We start from the raw sequence: 22,791 nt of genomic DNA, 5'->3' as shown, positions 1-22,791 counted from the left end.
GACCTCCAGGTGGGATTCCAACGTGCTAAAACCATTCTAAAAAGACAACAAAACTCCAACAGTTATGCCGACAAGAAAGCAGACCTTCTCCTGTCTTTTATGTAGTGCAAAAGTTTGGTTGTCTACCAGACACTTAAGAATATCTTGTCCGAGTAAGACAATTGGACTGATATTTGTGGATTCATACCAAATAGAGAATGTCCTCTCTCCTGTAATGATGTGATTACAGTTGCCATTCTTTCTGCAAATACATGCTGTATTGTACGTATTATTGTTAGAACCATGTCTGACAGATTTACCACTCAGAATCGTCCACCTCCAGGTCTCTTGCAGGTGGATGGTGAAAAAGAATATAAAGTCGATAAAATCCTTGATTACCATTCTCAAGTTCATAGTTTAGTAGATGGAGCCTATCATGCGAAGTACTGCTGAAATCAATGGACCAGGTTCACAGTCTGACAAAGAGAGTAGTCAGGGAAGCCAGAGTTCAGGACAGGCGGCATAGGTTCAGAAGTGATAATACAGGCAAGGGTCAAAATCAGGATCAGGCTCTGCATCAGGAACAGGATACACAGGACATTCTCTGAAGGTCTTTACACAATCAGGAGCACAGTACTGTACAACTGAGCGAAGAGTGAAGGGTGTGTGCGACTTAAATAGGGGAAGTGGGTGGTCTTGTTAATTGAGGTTCTATCCTGGTCTCCACCTCCTGTACCTTTAAAAGGCTCTGTGTCGGCGCACGTGCCCTTTGAATCTCCTGGAGTTCTTCTTTCTGTGTGGTCGCACGTGGAAGCAGCGGCGTTCTCACTAACAGATTACTGTTCTTGCTGTGTTCGGGAGCCGGCGTTCATATGAACAGAGTTCTGTCTGTAGTATAGGTGAGTAGTGCTCACACGAACAGAGGTGGCATTTGTATGCATGTAGTTCTGTCTTCTGTTTCGGGTAAGTGTTGTTTGTGCAAACAGAGGTGCTGTTGCATGAACATGAGCAGTCGGCGTGACTGATTGAACCGACCGCACTGCCTGGAGGTTCGTGCTGCGGCACGGTGTCCTCGTGGAGTGAGAGAGAGATACGGTATGGGAACATGAGGTAGGTGAGTGTGGGAGCAAGGTCCTGATACCTCATTGTGGTCGACTTCAGTACCTTATCCACTGGAAAGGATATGGTCAAGAAGAATGGTCTTTGGAGCCATCCTCTAATGTCCATGCACCTCGTCTGTGACGGTATTTACACGTCCTGATGTTCTGCTCCCCTACACATCTGGAGGACGTGTCTTAGGAGGGGGGTGAAGTCTTAGGTCTGTTCCCTTGCTGCTCCGACAGTACATCCGAGTCGCAGCCGCCCATCTGCGCCAATGTGTGAAAAATACTGTTGGGCCGCGACCGCCGAACTCCAATCACGTCACAATAGACGTTTGGGAGACATGCATGATCATTCCATGCCACAGGGCAGCCATGTGGGCTTGGATGGGAGAAGTTAAATACATTATTACACTGACGATTGACAGCCACATGCACCAATAGGGTGCATGGAGCCATGTCAGAATAGGTGTGTCATTAGATCGACACTCTATTTAAACTGTGAACAGATGAGCTGTCATTGCTTAGTGGTTCTGTGCCATTTCCCTGCAACCACCTGTGCTATTTCCTGGGTTTACCTGACCTCTGGCCTGCCCCACTGTTTGTGACCTTTGCTCCCTGGATATATGACCATTGGACTGCCTGACCTTGACTTCGCCTTGCCATGCCGGATTTGTTTGCCTTGGACTTCATTTTATTATTTTATCTACTACTACAAGTACTGCACTTTGGGTTTCATAGAACTAACGCGACAAAAGATAAGAAGAATTTTTTATAATGCACAAAGCGAGTGACTAGGCCCAAGGGAGAGTGTGCAGCTTAGCAGACAAGGGCACATGTATGAGTGTGGGAATGGATGAAACAAGATTGGCTGTTTATGTGTGGGAGGATGTGAGGAAGTGGGTGGTGACAAAGTAAGCTGACCTCAGTGCCACTTAGGATCTGGACCAGCAACAGTTTGAAATTCCTCCTGTTGTTTGGGCCTTTTGGGTATTTCGGCCTGTGGCATGGATGTTGAGGCTATCCTGTCATACAGAAATGTGTCTTGGAGCAGTTTGAGCAGGAACATAAGCAATGCGTTATAATTCAGACCATGGGGTTCTCTGATATAGGGGTGGGGATAACACAGCTCAGAGATAAGAAGTGGCACATCATATATATATTAGTATTAAATAATCTGATTACAGGGTTATTAAGTAACTGAGAATTGTAATGAACTCAAGCTGACGTTCAAATGTAAGGCATAAGTAGCTGAACGGAAAGCATAGCTGACTTGGATAATTTTTCCATTTCTGCTACTTTGGCCTTAAATCCGAGTCTGTCCGTTTTGTTTGTGTGGTTTTCTGTTGTACCTTATATGGGGGCATTTCTGCACTCCTGGAGTCATCATTTGAATGATCTCTCTGCAGCAATATACATTGAGCGCGCTGTGAAAGAACGAGGGGATAAATAATTGAACAAACTGAGTCTGGGTCCAAGTGCTATATGTCTCAATTAGCTCAGGACCCAATGGATTAACGGTAAAGATTGGAAAACCTGGTAATGCCGAGATTTTCAGTTATTTAATAAAGTGCGAATTGCCAGGAAATCGAAGTGAATTTGACATTTTAGGCCGAATGTACAATATTACACTATAGCCGATTATAAAACAATTCTGTGTTAATTATGTTATCAAATCAGATATTTTAAACCTAAATTCTAACATTCACTTTGCCGTCCTTGCATTTCTCACATTGTGAACTACCTGGTTTCCATTTAATAGCAGCCCTGAATCCAAAACCTCTAAAGTAAACCCTGATTAAGGATATTTCCTTAGTGGTCTACTATCTACTATAAAATAAATAACCCAAATTTTTTCAGGTCTTTGGGAAGTAATATTTGTTGCTATACCCTACAGCAGCAGTTTCCAAACTTTTTAGGTTCAAGGTGCCCTTACTAGTTCAATATTTTTCCTAGGCACCCCAAGTCAAAACCATTTTCTAGGTTGTTTATATGTACAGCGCTGCAGCATATACTGGGCCCCTAATCTTGGCAGTGTCACTGGTAGATTATTTAAAGAAACATTCCAGGCACAATAACCACTGCATTATGTTGTAGTGGTTATGGTGCCAGTAGTGCCCTCCCAGGGTAAATAGTCAAACTGTTTAATAACAGTTTGACAACTTACCTGGGGTCTGCCAGGATAGGAGCTGTAGTGTGTGTGTGTGTGTGTGTACAGGGGTGCAGTGTGCGTGTGTGTGCAGGGGTGCATTGTGTTTGTGAAGGATGTAGTTTGTGTGTGTGTGTGGGGGGCAGTTTGTGCATGAGGGGTGCAGTGTGTGAGAGGGGGCAGGTTGTGGGAGGGGGTGCAGTGTGTGTGGGGGAGCTATTGGGTTGTGTGGGGTCTGTGGGGGTAGGAGGGGTAATTAAAAAAAAAATATTTTTTTTTTAAATAAAAATGAGGTCTCCCATCCCTGCTTACCTTTGCCTGGGAGGGGGGACATTTCCTGCAATCCGTGGTGGTCCGGTGGGGAAGCCCTGGTGGTCCCAGTGGTGAGAGTGAACTCTAGCAGCCTCAGGAGCTGCTAGAGTTCACTCTCACGAGAGTTGTGGTTACCGTGGCAATGCTCCGAGCTCGCAAGAGGAGAACCCGGCGGAGCTCCCTCGAGTCAGAGCTCCCTCGGGTCCTCTCTTCCTCCCTCCCTGCCGGCTGTCCGCAAAGAGCTAGCGGGACGGAGAGGGAGATCTCTGATCTCCCCTCCGGTCCTGCAGAGCCAGCAGAGGAGAGGGAGGCACAGTTCCTGGTGTGATCATCGGGAAAAAAACTTGCGGCGGGCGCCGCAGCACACAGTTTGGGAACCGCTCCCCTACAGTCTTCGCACTGCTAGTTTTGACAGATTGATTAAATCGTCAGGGTGACCCCCTACTGCAAAATGAGTATTTCATAAAGATGGAATCAGTTTGTTTCTTTCAAGACTTGAGTGAGAATGTTCCCAGGCAGTTTGTGTTTAGTAGATATTCCCCTCACCTCGAGCTGGTCTGCCGTTGCATAGTTTGTCGTATTGACAAAGGTTAATTAACTGTTTGGATTTGTTTAAATCCGAGCCCAGATTAGTGCCGTCCAAGTGTGATCAGTCTGGGTGAAATCTTGACCAAATTCAGGCTCATTCGAAACCTGAAAGATCCAGAAATTGCTAAATATTTTGAGTGATGTCTGGATTTTGCGAAGGATCCTGTACGTTGCTGAATGGCTTTGCCCTGTTCAGGTCCTGGGGAGATAGCGCGGACAAGGGCACATGTATGAGTCTGGCGATAGATGCGTGTGACTGGTTGTGTAGGTATGTGTGGGTGGGATTATGTTCTGTGTATTAGTGTGGGGGGGTCTTATCTCGGTGCCACTTGGGTTTCAGGCCAGCAAACAGCTTCGGGACACGTTTCCTGTGGCGTACTGCGCAGTTGCTAGCAATGGGGAAGCTTCCCAGGACACGGGCGTTTTGGGTGTGGCTCAGGGCGCTGCTGATATGCGCTGGTCCGGCCCGTTTGGCTGCGCTTGACACAAGAAACTAGGGAGCAGATTGGAAAGGGGGAGATATTTTCCCTCTTGCCACTGGAGTTCCCGTGGTTGAGAGACATGAAAAAATACCGTAATTGGATAAACCCCATGACGCGTGGGAATTGGATCCAGGCGTTTTTCTATTCTGGCTAGCGTTGTTGGGGGAATGCTCCGCATTGTTCTGCTGTCAGGACACTATCTGGGACGCGTGTCGTACCTATGTAGGGCTGGGTTGGTGGAGGTACGTCTTGCAATTTCGGCAGCGGCTGGCGGTGCGACCCTCTTTGTCCTGGGACCAGATGGACTTAGGCCTCTGGTTTTCCTTTATGGCTCGCCCGGTGCCTCAACAAGGCGCGTTTTCGTGCTTTCTTGGCGGGGCCGATGGGGGAACGCCCTCCACCTCATTGGCCCCCAATCGGAGGTCAGGCTGTTGTTGGGAATTCAACGACAGTCACTGTAAGTGGGGGTCCTCGTCCCGTTTCAAGCACTGGTGCCCATCCCATCTCCCACGGTTTCATGCGGGCAACCTTCGGTCCATATGGGAATTCCGTCAGGTGGTTTGGGAGAAGCTTACCAAGAAAGTATCCATGGGCTGGTGGGATGGTGGGCCGCCCCCCCCACCCACCCTTTTGGTGTGCCCCTGAAGTCCGCTCCATGGGTTTCCCTTTGGGTGTGGTGCCCAAAGAGGAGCAGGGTTGATCTCGCCTCATTCATTATTTGCTCATTTGTCATTCCCTCCAATGGGATGACATGACATGATGCGGCGGTCCGCATGGTTAGGGCTGCAGGCCCTAGGGCCTTGCTGGCAAAGGCAGCTGTGCTTTCCGGCTGCTGCTGGTGCACTCGGCTGGTTATCATTTCCCAGGTTGTACTTTTGACGGTCAGTTTTATGTGGATATGTGCCTCCCTATGGGTTGCTCATGGTCCTGTTTTATTTTGCGTGCTTTCATGGCGTTGGTAGTGCAGAGGGAAGCGGGTGTCAACTCCCCTTTTGCACTATCTGGAAGACTTTTTGTGTGTGGGGCTGACAGAGTCGCACGTCTGCGCTCTGCTGCTGCAGTTTTCTTGGGGAAGCGTTTTGGTGTTCCGTGGCCCAGGACAACACCGTGGGTCAGGTTACGTGCCGTAGTTTCCTGGATATCGAGATCGATTCCAGGGCTGGGGAATGTCGGTTGGCCTGACTGCGGTTCAAGACTTCCGGCAGGAGGTGTTGCTGGCTTTGGGGCGATGTGAAATTCAGCTGCGCTGCTTGTGGTCTCTCCTGGGTAAGCTGGACTTCACCTGTCAGATTTTGCCCTTGGGGCTGTCTGGGATTCCTTCTTGGCCTCCAATAACGGTAGCATGTACTGGCAGGCCCCGGAGGTCTCTACCACTGACTTCCGCCTGTTTACCGCTGCAGCAGGCTCAGGAGGTTTTGGGGCTATTTTTGGCTCTCGATGGTGTGCTGACTCTTGGCCAGTAAGCTGGCAAGCAGCTGTCTTGGAGCTCTTCCCTATTCTGGTGGCATTGTAGGTGTGGGGTCCCCAACTCATTGACAGGTAGGTAGTTTTTTCCATTGCAACAATCTGGGGTTGGTGCAGGATATCTATCATTTGACTGATGTGCCGGGTTCCGACATTTGTCCTGTTTTTTCCTTTGGTGAGTTCTATTCCTTCCGCCTGGCTTCTCCTCCCCCCTTTTTGGTTCTTGAGGACGGAAGTTTTTCTTTCCCACTTCCATTTCGTTAGGGTGCTTGGGGCTTGAATTCCTGGGTATTGATGGTGGGGAGTTCAGGTGGCATTTATTCGAGATAGGGGCGGCTACAGAGGCTGCTAGGCTCGGCATGCCAGCGCAGGTGGTTCTGAGAATTGGAAGGTGGGAGTCAGGGTGTTAGGTTCCTTATGTTCGTCCTGCCAGTCTCCGGAGCTGATTTCTCTCCGCAGTTCCGGTTCCCCCTGGTATATGGATCATGGGATGCTCCTATGTCGTTTGGGCCAGGAGGCGTGAGGTGGTCCGGCCTGGGGGGCAAGTGGTTGGATCTTACGCCTTCTTGAGCGGAGGTTCGGTGGTTTGGCACCAGATGCATGAGGTGGGGGCGGCTCCTTCACGACCTGGTTCAGCTGTCCCGCCTCCTTGGGGTTCCGAGTGTTTGTCATCCATCTGGGGTGGGAATGAACTGGGTTCGGTGTTCGGTGTTCGGTGTTCGGGGGGGGTGGGCGGGCGGGTGTCAAGTTCTGGCTGTGTGCTCTGGTGGTAGTTATTTTTATTTGTGACGGATCGCCTGCCACCCCGACTAGGTGCCTCCATTGAACGATGCTCCTAGTGCTCACCAAGGACCATCAGCACCGCACTCAACAACATAACCACAGCAAACCCCACGAACCGCCGCTTGGTTGGGGTTTCGCCGTCCTCCACCCAGTTGGGAGAGGGGCATGCTGATCTGAATCTGGTCTGCCCCTACACTGGATACAGACCATGCATAACTGTCTCGCAAGCTCAGGGACTTGCAGTGTTTTGTGGTAATCTGCAGCAGCGCTCTGATTATCCCGAGCTAGGAAGACCGCTACTTATGGTCTGCAGCCAACAAAAGTGCAGCCCAGAAGTGCCAGACTGCCTCCCTACATTACCGAGGAGCAGACTAAGTATGTCACATAATACTGTGAGTGGTTTTGCTTTGGAGTTCTCGATTATACTTATTTACCTTGACCTCTTTGGAATAAAATTTTGTAGTAATGCGCTACTCCTCCATTTATCACAGAGCTCCACAACAATAAAACTCCCAGTAATGTGGAGCTCTGTGGCAAGATCATACACTACACAACAATACAATTCTAAGTAATGTGTCTATTAGTGTATCACCGAGCTCCCCAACTATAAAACAGAGTAATGTGCATTTTATATACCAGAGCTCCACTGTAATACATCTCACTATAATATGATGTAATGCTTGTGTTGTCTGTGTATGTGATAGGTGTGATGACTGTGTATGATATGTATGCTATGTGTCGGCTGTGTGTGATATTTGTAATGGGTGTATTAACTGTGTGTGATATACGTGTATTGGTTGTATGTGATATTTGTGCTGGGTTTATTGGCTGTGTGTGATGGGTATTTAATTCAGATAAAAATATGCATTTATGCCTATGTGTGAATGCAGGTGTATATTTTTGCAGAGTTATGTGCACACAGTCCCACAGTCAGATGCACAGTTATACATATACACTGTCAAATACACCACATGCACACAGTCGCAGGCAGATAGTCGTAGAAACACACAGGTACAGACAAAACACACATACACAGTTACAGGCAGATAAACACACACAGGCCAAAAGTCACATAGACACACACAGTCATACACACACACCCAGTCAGTCACACACACAGTCAGACAGTCATACACACATACACAGGCAGACAATCACACAGACACACAGACAGACACACAGTCACATACACACACACACACACACACAGACACACACACAGGCAGACAGTCACATAGAGACACACACAGGCAGAAAGTCACATAGACACACACAGTCAGTCACACACACAGGCAGTCACACACACAGTCACATAGACACACACACAGGCAGACAGTCACACACACACACACAGTCACACAATCACATATAGTTACCTCTGTTCAGTGCAGCTCCTGGAGACTGGTTGTTGGGGGAAGCAGGGACTCCTTCCTACTTACCCTGCAGCAGTTACCTGGCACGTTTAGCTCGGGCCCCACTGCAAGGTAAGCTCCGCCCCGCCGCAAAATTATTATTATTTTTTTTTTAAATCCCGGCTGGCCATGTGTGAGCTGTGTCGGCCACACGGCGTCCCCTGCTCCATGGCGCCCTGTGCGGCCGCACAGCTCGCACATCGCTAAGGACTGCCCTGGCTGTTCCCTAGAACACGAGACGAGGCTGCGAGTTGAGGGTAAGAAGGTCTGTTTTTTTTCAAGTGGTGTCACTTGGTGTCACTAAGATGTAATGTCTCAAGTTTGGTCTTGAAGTTACTCCCAAGGATGAAGCTTGGTCCTCAGAGTATATGAATTATGGAGCAAGCAAACATCAAATTAGAAGAGTAAAAAACCACATTTATTACAAATAAATAAAAAACCTTACATTAAGGTCTTGCAAAATCAGCATAAATATCGGTGCCGATATTTATGCTGATTTTGCAAGACCTCAATGTAAGGTTCATCCTTGGGAGTAACTTCAAGACCAAATTTGAGACATTACATCTTAAAGTGACACCACTTGAACCAGTTTTTATACAGGATCTGGCAAATGCTTATGACCCTCAAAGATTTAATGATATTGGGGTATTTATCTCCTTCATTACTACCACATATCCACTGATTGTGTTTGTATTTCTCAAAGATCTGTGGGTCTTGTACATGCGCTGCACACTTTTTCTGTTTTTGTGTATTTATTTCAGTTCTTCGCACCATTAATCTCAGTGTGCGGTGGATTTGCTTTTTGTTGCAAGCGGAGTTTGTGCCTAAATTTTAGGCAACATAACTCGGAGCGCTGTACAATAGAGGCAATACTCTGCCCATGAGTTTACAATTTAACAAATCCAGTACCCTAAAGGTTTGAGTTTTGAGCTTGTAGGGGTGTTTGAAGTTGATAGTTAGAGAACTAGGGACATATGTGAGTAGCTTTTGAGGTAGTATATTGAGTAGCTTTTGAGGTAGTTAAAATGACACTTCACTGCCAAAAAATCTAAAATCACAATGCATCCAGCACGCCTATATTGGTGTATATATAAAAACCGCTGGAAAAAAACTGCAGATCTCTTGTCTTCTCAAGCCCTCCCCTTCTCATCCCGTCCAGACTTTGTCCCTGTCCAATCACAGACTTCCCAATGCAGCTCAATGAGAAGTCTTTGCAAAGCAGGTGCTCTGGGCAATTGCTGCCTCTTTAGTTTAGATCCACTGAGCTAACCAAACCAGGAAGTAACAGGACCTGGGGTCCAGGATGTAACAGGACCAGGGTGTAACAAGGTTAATTTATAAAAGTGACAAATGTTAAGGCTTTACCTGCAGTTGTGGGAGGGGAATTATTTACATATTTAAAGGCACTACTCACCTCACCTTCCTCTGCACCATACGCGGTCTGGCGATTTGCATGTCGCCACTTCCAGTCGCAGCAAATATCCAATTCTCCATCTTGCTTTCTCAGCTGCACATGGACTCTCTCCTGGGTTTCGTGTTCCTCCATATGCTGAATCTCCTCTCCTGGGTCCCCCTGGTATTGCTGGAACTCTCCTTTACTCTGTCTTCGCTCATGGTTGCTTCCCAACTCAGTTTTCTGTATCGTGAGTAACCCGCAGCTCTCGTGTCGCAGTCACGCGTGCACAGCATCATCCTGGTTTGGCTCTATACTTTTTGCTTTGGTTTCGCATGAACACGTTTTAAGTTATTTCGTTGCTTTTTCTGTTTCGCTTTAATTGCACAAACGATCGCTTATTGCTACGTTCGGTAGTTTAATTAGTTTGTTTTACTTATCATTCTCTTATTTTCTTTTGTTTTATACTTTCACAAATCGGGGCTTTCGGGCATGTGCACATACGCATACTGTTCAGCTATTACACGTGCAATGTTTCGTATTCCTAGTACCGTTCGGTAGTTGTAGTGTTTTCGCTTACAGTCGAATGCTCCATTTGTTGTTTTATTCTGTTCTGTATACACTAACAATTTAGCTACGTGACGTTCGTGTAATTTTCATATGAATTCTCCCTTTAGGTTGTTAAATTCGATTCTCACGACCATCTACACAAACTGTATTGTACTACACATACCAGATTTGGTAATTTTTCTGAGACAAGCAGTGGAGGCCCTCTAGCGGTCTTTGTTCATATTGCATCTTGCTCATAGATTTGGATCTATTCTCAATTATGTCTCATTTACATTTGTTTACTCATGTTGGTTGTTTATCACTGGTATGTTGTCTTACGACAGATTGCATTTGTTACTGTTTCTCCTCCTTCATGTATTACTGTTTCTTCTTCTTCATGTATTATGCTCGCATGTCTGTTTGTTATTTGGTCAGGTCCTTATATATATTGTGGGTATTCCTTCCTTGTGTCTGCTGTCCTGTTCACAATGGTGGCCTGGTGTAACAGAACTTTACAGTTCCCTGGTGCATGTGGAATAATCAGGGGAATTGTATTTTATGCCATCCGTTCGGTAGAAATTCAACTTATAAATAAACTAATCAGACTACCGAACACCAGACCACCCTGCTGGTAATTAAGGGATATTTTACCTCCCAGTTCCATTTCAGCCGTTCGCATGGTTCAGCACGAATCCTTTGTGTTAAGTATAGGTGGCCGCCATTTCGGGACTTTGCACGTGTTCGCGGCCATCTTACGCACGAACAGCGGTGTTTGCCAGCAATCGTCTGGAACTAAAAACGGATACGCAAACAGGCGAACACCACTGAGACCTCCATAACACCGGGGATTCGTGCCAAAACTACCGAACACCCTGCTGTTCGGTAGAAAGACTTAATAGACTATGGGGATTCTAGTGACCATAAAGATTCGAATGGATGGCAAGATTTTCGTACCGCAAGGCCAAAAGACCGACCGCAAGGCCAAAACTTATGGAACTGTTTTCGGCTAGTATGTCTGTGCGGTCGGTCAAAACTTTGGAACTCCATAACTCCTGAACCGTTTATCCGAATGGGCTGATTTTTAAGTATGTGGTTCCCCTAAACTAGAGCTATCTGGGGATACAAGTATTTGGGGTAAATCCAAAACTCGGGTAAAAATGTGTGTATTATAATTATGTTAACTGTTTATCTGAGGGGAGGGGATGTGTGGGTTGTACTGTTATTTGATTGGTTATTTTATACCTCCCCCTGGGTGTGTTCTGTATGTGCACAGCTGTAATAAAAACCAGGCTGTGTGTACCAGCACTAAGTTCTTCTTGACCCTTCAAAACGTAGCCTCGTCTCGTTCTTGGAAGGGGATTGTAGTGGATTATTACCTTGCCTTTTTCTACAGCTGAACCTGACTCTCCCCCTGGATCTTGTGGATGGAATTATACCAACTCTATTTCGTCACAGCAACTTGCTAGGGAAAAGGACGTCTTGAACGGCTGATACCCTCTCACTACCAGGGTAGCCGTTACACCTGGTATCGTATAGGTTCCATTATTTGGCATGCTGTATTACGTGGCATCTACTTTTGGGTGGGACCCAGCTTAGGGGGTTATTATTTAGGTAAATTGATCAATTTTGTATCTGGTGTTTCAGGGAGCTCATCATACAGAGCAACGTTACGCTGATGCCTCCTTCTATGATGTTTTTTATGGGTTGCTAACAATATTATTTAACGTCATGGGTCCATGATCTGGCCCTTGCTTCTCATACATACTCTGATACGTACATACGTTTCCGTTTAGGTGTTTGGGTCTGTGATCTGGCCCTTACTACTCATACGCACTCTGATACGTGCATACGTTTTCTTTTTCGATTCTAGGTCTCATCACCTACACCTAGGTCAGTTGCTTAGGCCCATTTGTACACTATTCAGTTTTTTATGCATTCATATATACTCTCAACAAGTTTCACTTCAACCCGTCCTACAATGTTATTGCCTCTCATGGGTCTCACCCTTACGAATTCTACTCATTACTTGCTCCATACCTAACTGTACATATTGGGGATTTCATATTTCATGCTACTACTACTCTACCTTATGTCCTTCTACCCTACCTACATGGGCCTGCTTTTCGACACTTACTCATTCTGATCTGTACGATACACTTCCTGTATTTGCTTCCCCCTCTTAGTTAGCTGTTACTGGTTGTCAGAGTCCTAGGAGTCCAGTAGTTGTAATTTCCCAGGCCTCCACACCTTAGGTTAGTGGTCCCGCAAGGCCAGCACCCATCCTCCCATCCTCCTACTCGGAGGTACTACACCCCTTGGGCCAAATCATAGTTAGTCGCCTCGCATTGTGGCATAGAGAGGGCCTTATCTGTCACTCACATTCTATGTTTAAAAGTCCTTGAGAGGCCAACACCCCACCACAACATTTCGGTGGCCACGAAATCCCCTCGCGCCAACGTATAGATAGAGCCTCTCAAGCCGCTTGACAACTAGCAGGGCATCATCTGTCACCAACCTAGCATAATTGTTTTGTCACTTGGCATTTAGTTAGCCAGTACATATTGAAGCTATACCCTAATTGCCATTTTCTAATAAATTAATTTTGAAATGTACTGTATTTCTATTATAATAATACGTGACTCCATCTCTGTGGGCTAGGTATAAGGCAACTATGCTGGTATTGGGATTATATGCTTGTATGCATCGCTACATTCCCTTAGTTTTGTGTAGCACGTTTGTGAGCCTCAATCCACCTCTGAGCATTCCATATCAACAATTACTTAAGTGCTGCAGTAGGTTGAATCCATTCCATGTACGTTTTTAATTCATGTCAGCATTAAAATTGGGATTACCATCTAGCAATGAATTTAACGGTTGATGTGGCTGGTGGTATGTATATCTCTTTTTGAAAAAACAAAAAAAATTAACAAAACAAAAAAATAAACTAAATCACATGCTTCCCCTGACTGTGAGTGGCAAACGTTCCCCTCGTTTGGTAGTTTCTATTTCCCACATGGCATCGTTCGAACGTTTATGGGTGAGATGCAGGCTGTGGTTCAGTTTGCCCGAGGTTTGTAAGCTCTAGCATCTGAAAATAGTTTCATGAACTCAACAACCATGTACTGCTGCCCTCATTCGTGGGTCTAGATGGCTGCCGTTCGCTAAAACATGTGCATTCGGTAGTTTGCGAATGGCGGCCACCCAGTGAACATTCTAATTCCTTCCACAAAGTGTTCAACAGCCAGGAGGTTGGTCGGCATTTGGTAGTTTCCATAGTCTGTATACTCAAAATCAAGGTCGTATGTAACCTAAAATAGCTCTGGAAAATCCAGAACTGCTAAGTTTTACAACCGTACGTTTTGCCACAACTATCTGACAACTTTCTTATGATTGTGTTTAATGCCTCTCCCATGTGACTGGATCAGACCCCTTCATCGATTTTCTGGGTATATGGCCCAATTTAATTTCCATGCAGGCCAGTGTCCCCGGAGTGGAAATAGGCCTCATGCTCATATGCATTGATCGATACATACAAACCAGGTCAAGCTGTCTTTGGGGGTTACAATCTCTGCCGGGGTCCTTCAATTTCGCAGTGGGGTTTGTTCCTCAAGGCTGATCCTTTATATCTAGGCTATTATACCTTTTTCATGACCTTCCTAACAATTCAGCCATATCACACTGGACACCCATGCTACAGCATGCTTACTCATGTGGAATAGGTTCTTACTCTTTTGGGATGGGAGTAGTATGTTTGTTTTTCTTCCTGACATCTCGCCACTGCACAGGGCCCAACCTATAAGGTCTCCAATAAGAACTGCCGCCGCTGCATTGCAGAGGGTGATTATGGTCTAGGTCACTGGTTTGGCTCACTGTCACGAACCTTCACAACCTGCGCTATCCGCTATCACACATCTAGCATATGATAGGGTTTGGTCTTTTTTTTATTTATTTTTTTTTAGAATGCTTACTGACTCCTCGCTATGTTGTCTTACTTTTGCCACCTTATACTTTATCTCACAACATAATTTCATTACATCTATCCGGTATACAACATCATATGTTGAACTCTTTCTAAATAGACATAGTTTCATCTCTTCATATCAGTGTATAACAATAATCATAGGCATTCTGGAATCTGGTCCAGTACGAACACATAGTTTTTCCCATCAACAAGCAACTATTTCAAGCAGACTTGCTAGATGCCAGTCCTGTCGAACCCCCCATGCCATTTAAGTAATTAAGACTGCTATGTACCAGGCTTTCGGTGTCTGAAGGCCCCTGAGAATTTACCGCTACATCCATGTCCAACCTTCAGTATTGTTTTAGGAGGTCTCACATAGCTAAACAAGCAGACTATTTCCCTACCCCACACCAAAATCAACTCTAGAGGGTCAGCATAGGGATATCCCTCAATACCCTACCCAAACATATGGCGCCCGGTAAAGTTTTAGACTATTTAATCATCATTAGCAGCCAACTTTCACAACCTCTGATATTACTACATGGGTCAGTCCATCCCACTGCAACAACCATGCTGTACGTTAGATCCTCAATCTTGAGACTAGGTCACAATCCTGCAATTTATACTGGCTACTTTTAGAATAGGGGTGGCTTCCATGGCTCCAGGCAAGAATGTAACGGTACACATTGGGTCATTGGAAATTCCTCAGCCTATTCCCTGTACATTCCACAATTGGTACAAGAAATCCATAATGCTTGGTCAATAATTCATTGTAGCTATGTTCTCTTGTTAATTGTTGATTGTATTGTTTAATTGTATGCATCTATTTTTGCCCTCTTATCTACAGGCCTACTATGTCGTTGGTTCCGGTACACCACAACCGACTTTTCCCTTTCTATACTACGCTATTCCTAACCTGCTCATTATCTCTCCATACAGCCTGTTTGCCCTGAACACAATTTAATTTAATATATGCATCTTCACACATAAAGCACTTCATTGTTTGCAGATGATCTGGCATTCCTTCTTTCTCCAAATCCAACAGTTATAACAAAAAAACATTAGTTTGTTCTGTATGTGGTTGTATGTGCAGACCATTAACGATATGTATTTTTTTTATCCAGCTGTTAACATGGCAAGATCAGGTGTAGCCAGTCAGAGTTCCATTTATAGTTTGAATCCATTACCATACGCCAGCCGAGCGATTGATGGAGTTAATGATACCAACTTCTTTGGTAAGCTTTCTTGCACCCACACCAAAAAGGAGTTTCGGCCCTGGTGGAACCACGACCTGAAAAGGAGAGTAAAGATCAATACAGTTGCCATAGTGAACCGGCAGGATTGCTGCCTAGAGCGTCTGTTAGGAGCCCAAGTTCCAATTGGAAATGTGGCTGATGGAAGCAACAAATGATTGGATCTTATGTTATCCAAACATTGGAACACACAGATACACAAATACATTTACAAATGCATGCACACACAAAAATGCAGTGGCAGACACACAGCGGGATTCACACACATTGCTAGACATACATTGTGACAATTAAATGCAAACTGCCACACACAAAACCAAATGAACGAAAGGCATTTTTAGCCACTCTGTTTCCATACCTATTTTCTAAAGGACAATATGGCCCGAAAACAACTGTATTTGTCTCATAGTCCTGCTGTGGTATCTGACTAGATATATCATATGATGCTCTTTCATTTTATGATGATATTTTAGCTGCGGTACCATCGAGGACGTGTCGATGGCCAAAATGACTCTTTGCTGCAATGGTTTGGAGGGTTGATATCTGACCGTGATCATCCCTAACCGCTCAGAGTATCTTACACTGTGTGAAGTGGAGGTTTATGGGAAAAACGTAGAAAAGGAGCCAGAATTATGCTGGTAGCTGTACTTGGTCCCGCTGACAGTGGTAATACCATTGTATGACACACGTGGCCTTCCTGTTGTATGACACACGTGGCCTTCCCGTTGTATGACACACGTGGCCTTCCCGTTGTATGACACACGTGGCCTTCCCGTTGTATGACACACGTGGCCTTCCCGTTGTATGACACACGTGGCCTTCCCGTTGTATGACACACGTGGCCTTCCCGTTGTATGACACACGTGGCCTTCCCGTTGTATGACACACGTGGCCTTCCCGTTGTATGACACACGTGGCATTCCTGTTGTATGACACACGTGGCATTCCTGTTGTATGACACACGTGGCATTCCCGTTGTATGACACACCTGGCCATCCTGTTGCATGACACACGTGGCCATCCCGTTGTATGACACACGTGGCATTCAATAAACAGTCTGGATAATGGATGCAATCTTGTATTTATAAAAGTGTCTATTTTTATGATCTATTCTATCCGTGACCTGGCAACAGCTTAATGGTGGATAGCCATCTACCACCATAACCACAAATCTCGAGACACTCTGGGTTTACCTGGGACCCATTCCATTCAAGGTTAGTCCTGTAAATTCGACGTTTCTTCATTCCTTCATCTCTGTCAATAAAAGTATCTGCCATCAGGCCATTTACCAGTCCTTGGCATTGTCTGAGAAATCCCTCATTTCCGCTTAGGTTGCAGTAATACAAATATTAGACCAGCAAGATAAATAACAACATTGGAAACCTGCTGATACTACCGACATTTAAAGGGTTAATGTTTCTGGAGACTTAATGAATAGTGTAATAATCATAGCCTTATTAGCCTGTATTACTTTTGGTCTTTGTTTGGAAATGTAACTTCAGTTTATTTTGGGGTACGCTGCCATGTTGGTGTGTGCCAAGTGCCACCATGATGCGTGTTTCTGGGAAGTGATGGCACTGGCTGACAATATAGAAAAGCAACGTTCAGATTATATAATGTTAGGCACCACATGGCGTGACCGGATGGATTCAAACCAGGATACATCGGGAAAAATGCAAAGATGGTCAGTCCTTTAGGTGTTATATTTGTGAGTAATGTATGGGTGCCTGAATGGCATATCGGCTACAAGGCTGCTCGGAATTATTCATGTGCAATTCAAATTTCAATGGAAGTTTGATAATCCAAAAGCATTCGAATTTTAGAACTGAAGAAAAACGAAACAAAATCAAAGCTCCATAATGATTCAAATCAATTAGTTCTGGATCTATTCATTTTGATAAGGATAGCAAATTAGGGCATCATCTACTAAACAGCTAAATGATCAAAATTAAAGGGACACTCCACTGACAAATACAAAAGTAAAAATATCTGTTTAGTAGATATACCCCAAATGAAAACATGCATGCATTTAATTATGTCTTTTGTAATTAGGGGTATATCTACTGCTAAATATTGATACAATTGTTTTATTTTTCTGATTTGTAACATAGACACCTACAAGGTTGTTTTAAATGTGTATTTTGTAAACCAGATGCATGCTACTCAATATCCAATAATGTGTTCAGCTGCACCTTCTGAGAATAGTGATACCCTCAATGTATGCCTTTAACACTATCCTACGAAGCTACAAACCTTCAGTTTTTTACAGTTAGAATTTTCAATAAAGGATTTGATGGGCCTTTGTCTCAATTTGGGGCGTTATAGCAGTTTCATTGTTCAAATTACCCAACAAAGGCCTGTAGGTTTTTGGATTTTTTTTTTTTACAAAAATTTTATTATTATTTTTGTGCCTGTATGTTGCATTTTTGTTAGGCCTTTTGTAAATCTGATGTGTGCCACTGTGATAAAAAAAAAAAAAAATGAAAACAAATTTGCTCAGCTATATTTTCTGATTACAACAATACCACCCAATGTGTGCCATAGACACTATCTGTGAAGTTCCAGTGAGTCCATACCATTCCAACCTTTTAGGTGTGAATTTTCATAGATCGATATGATGGGTCTGCGTCTCATTTTGGGGTATTTTAGCAGTTTGATACAAAATACCCCATAAACGCCTACCGTGTGTGAAAGTAGACATTCCGTGGTATAGCATGTAACACGTGTAGTGGGAATACTTATTTATTTATTTATTCATTTTTTATATTATTATAAATTTTCTAATATTTCAGAGCACTGCAGCAGACCATTTCCCCACAAAGGTCCCTTCTATTCTAAAATACAAGCAGTTCATTAATTCACATTATGAACAGCAACATTTGCTCTAGTCTAGGGACTTGTCTATACAGATTTTATTTGGGGGGCAGGGACATACAGGCTTTCAAGTGTCTGTGTTAAGTGGGAAATTAGCGGGCAAGTTTTAATTAATTTGTCATATTGTGGATTACTTCTTTGTAGGCACTCACTATTATGAATAAAATGTATAAACTGCACTAATGTCTCATATCTGTGTCTCTTCAAAGTTTGTGGGAAAAAATCGGGGTACAGCAGATGGGATTCTTTGTCCAATACAAGCGCATAATAGGCTTCTTTATGATCCCACTTAACATTGTGAGTGCCAAAAAAAATCTTAATTCAGGGACACTGGTGGGGTAACATGCCGCTTTACTGGCAGCAAAGATACTGCTCAGCATAGAGAATGGTTTATGTTACAATCTTCCCAAAAATATCACCCCTCCGCCCCCCAGGAACAACTGCATAAACTCTACTGGGCCACAGATGGACAGGTTGGCCTGTATGTCTGGAGTTGTAATAAAGATAGGGATGTCAGGGGTAAAATCATTGGGTTATATCAGGATATCTGCATCTTGGGCAGCGTCAGGGGAATCGGCAGTTGTTTCTAGCTATGGCACATATCACCATCAACCTGTATCACTGTTTGAAGCGCTATCTGTCGCCTCTGAATCAGCTGCTAACATTGAATAAGTCTCCTCGGCAGTAAATCTAAGCATCTTCAGACTGAACTTTATCTACAACTAAAATTACCTTAATATTTATTTATTTTAATTTGTTTATGGGTTGTTTTTTTTAACCCTTAATTAATCTAACATTAAATTCCCCAGTTCCCCACCAATTTCTACCCACCCCAGACAACTAAATCACCAATTTACAATTCATAAATTAAAAAAAAATTAAAAATCAAATTTACCCCAGGGGTTAAAAAAAACAGATCACAGTAAAGTACCGTGACCCGTATTCTGACAAAAAAGCAGGTGAAGGGTAATATTGGGGTTTATAGTAAAATGAGTTTTGTTTTAGTAATACAATTTAACACACGTAAATAACTCTCCGATCGGTTCTCTCCACTTCACACCTAGGTAGATCAACAGTAATGAGACTGATGTGACTGGTTTTCACAGCGAACGCTGGGACCGCACCGTCTACTGTTGCTGATCTGCCTAGGACATCAAGGCACTCAGCAATAGCTTTAACCCCATGATTGGTGCAATTGGGGCATTCTGGCGGTAATTTTAGTACATGACTGAATTGTTCTGTCATGGGTGGTCTTGGCACAGACTGCCATGACGGAATAATTATGTCATTGGTCCTTACGGGGTTAACTTCTCACATATTCTGCACACCTTATGAGACTGGTTAGCACAATTCTTGCATTCTTTCAAACGCCCTAAAGCAACATTATGAAACGGTAAATTTCCATGTATTTCTATGAGCATTTGGTGTTCTGTTGTCTCTAAACTGTGCTTGTTCATGCATGGTGGGAGATTGCATGCTCATGTGGAGTGATCATGCTGTTTGAAATTGAAATTGAAATTGAAATTGAAGTGTCCCTTTAAATTGATTAATACAATGCATAACACTGGCATTGTACCAAGCCTGGCGTCCTACCCACTTATTTGTTAACTAAAGGACAACATATCTATTGTAAAATGGGTATAGCCTACATTCCTATGTTTAAAGTGTAAATATTCCTATATTTGTTCAATTACTTTATTAACTGAAATAATAGGTGAGATGATGAAGGTGGATTCTGGGAAATCCCATCTAGATGCAATCTTCTGACCAGTTGAGTTATCCCAAAGGAAAATGTAGTGAAATCTTGTCGATCACTCGTCCAGGTGTAGAAGCTCTAGTTACCTGAGAGTTTCTGCAGGGAGATATTTCTTGCTGGTAGACATGTGCAATTCGTTTCGGTCCGAATATGAATTCGGACGAATTTCGGGCAATTCGAACATTCGGGTACTTCCGAATGGCCAAAGTGATGAAGTTCTGAAGCACATTATTGCTTAAGTACTAATATACTTACCCAGTGGATGAAGAAGAATGTTACACTGTACACGAGTTTAAATAAAAAGTATACAAACATAGCCAGGATTCAGCTGTAAGTAGTGATGTACCGAACTGTCCGCCGGCGAATAGTTCCTGGCGAACTTAGCGTGTTCGCGTTCGCCGTGGCGGGCGGACACATGCGCAGTTCGATCCGCCCCCTATTCGTCATCATTGGGCAAACTTTGACCCTGTGCCTCTCGGTCAGCAGACACATTCCAGCCAATCAGCAGCACTCCCTCCCTTCCACACCCTCCAACCTCCCTCCCAGCATCCATTTTCGATTAATTCGGAAGATGCATGCTTAGTGAGAGGAGGGAAAGTTTAGCTGCTGCTGATTAGATAGGGAAATTGATAGCTAGGCTAGGGTATTCAGTGTCCACTACAATCCTGAAGGACTCATCTGATCTCTGCTGTAAGGACAGCACCCCAAAAAGCCCTTTTTAGGGCTATAACATCAGGCTGCTTTTTTTTTTTCCTGTGTAATGTAATTGCAGGTGCCTGCCTGCCAGCTTCTGTGTGAGGTTCACATTGGATACTGTGCCTATTTGCCCAGTGCCACCACTCATATCTGTTTTAACAATTGGTTAAGCTTTACATTTAAAATAAATATTTTTTTTCACTGTAATAGAAGAGCAGTTGCCTGCCTGCCAGCTTCTGTGTCAGGTTGGATGCCTTGCCCATTTGCACAGTCAGTGCCACCACTCATATCTGTTTTAACAATTGGTTAAGCTTTAGATTTTAAATAAATCATTTTTTTCACTGTAATAGAAGAGCAGTTGCCTGCCTGCCAGCTTCTGTGTGAGGTTCACATTGGATACTGTGCCCACTAGCCCAGTGCCACCACTCATATCTGTTTTAACAATTGGTTAAGCTTTAGATTTAAAATAAATCTTTTTTTTCACTGTAATAGAAGATCAGTTAGTTGTCTGCAAGCGTCTGGGTGTCAGGCCTACTTCAGCGTGTGCTCTGTAGACCTGTTCCAGCGTGCTTTGACAGTTTCCAATCATATTTGGTGTCTCTATAGCGTGCTTTTAAAACCAAAATTTGTTTTTCACTGTTATAGATTGAATAGCAGTTACTTGTCTTCAAGCGGGTGTCTCAGGCCTACAGTGTGTGCTCTGCAGAACTGTTCCAGTGCACATTGCCAATCATATCTGGTGTCTCTATAGCGTGCTTTTAAAACCAAAATTTGTTTTTCACTGTTATAGATTGAATAGCAGTTACTTGTCTTAAAGCGGGTGTCTCAGGCCTACAGTGTGTGCTCTGCAGAACTGTTCCAGTGCACATTGCCAATCATATCTGGTGTCTCTATAGCGTGCTTTTAAAACCAAAATTTGTTTTTCACTGTTATAGATTGAATAGCAGTTACTTGTCTTCAAGCGGCTCTGTCAGTCCTTCCTTCAGCGTGTGCTCTGCATAACTGTTCCAGTGCACATTGCCAATCATATCTGGTCTCACAGTAGCTTGCACGCATAGTACCACTAATCCCCAAAAAAATGACAGGCAGAGGCAGGCCACCCCGCAGGGGCCGTCGTGGTCGTGGTGCTGTGATTCCCTTTTGCCCTAGAATAATGCCCAGTTTTCAGAAGCCACGTACCCTGAACTTGAAAAGTTCTGAGGACATAGTTGACTGGCTAACACAGGACACCCAATCTTGTACAGCCTCCGCTCGGAACCTTGACACACCATCCTCCTCCAGCTTAGCTTCAGGCACCTCTCAAGATAGCACTCACCCGCCTGCCTCCACCACCAAAACTAGCACCACAGCCGCTTTACTTGGTATGTCAGAGGAGTTATTCACACACCCATTTGAAGAAATGAGTGATGCACAACCATTATTGCTAGAGGATGTAGATAACAGGGATATGTCTCAGGCAGGCAGCATTAAACACATGGAGGTACGGTGTGATGATGATGATGTTGTACCCGCTGCTGCTTCCTTTTCTGAGTTGTCAGATACAACCGAAGCGGTTGATGATGACGATGCGTCCATGGATGTCACGTGGGTGCCCGCTCGGCAAGAAGAAGAACAGGGCAAAAGTTCAGATGGGGAGACAGAGAGGAGGAGGAGGAGACGAGTTGGAAGCAGGGGGGGGGGTCGTCGCAAGGAGCTAGTGGCACAGTCAGACAGCATGCATCGGCACTCGGGGTCAGCCCGACAGCACGCCAATCAACGCATGCTGTGTCCACCACCAGAATGCCGTCATTGCAGAGCTCAGCAGTGTGGCATTTTTTTGTGTGTCTGCCTCTGACAACAGCGATGCCATTTGTCGTGGGAGGTCCAACACCCACCTAGGTACAACTGCTTTGCGTAGGCACATGATCTCACATCACAAACGCCTATGGGATCAACACATGAGTACAAGCAGCACGCCTACTCTAAGCCGCCATCCTCCTCCTGGTCCAGCATCTTCAGCCACGTCAACCACTGCTGTCCTTCTTGCCCCCTCTCAACCAT

This window comes from Pelobates fuscus, chromosome 4 (genome assembly GCF_036172605.1).
Source record: "Pelobates fuscus isolate aPelFus1 chromosome 4, aPelFus1.pri, whole genome shotgun sequence".
Classification (NCBI taxonomy): Eukaryota; Metazoa; Chordata; class Amphibia; order Anura; family Pelobatidae; genus Pelobates; species Pelobates fuscus.
Note: the sequence above shows the minus strand (reverse complement) of the source record.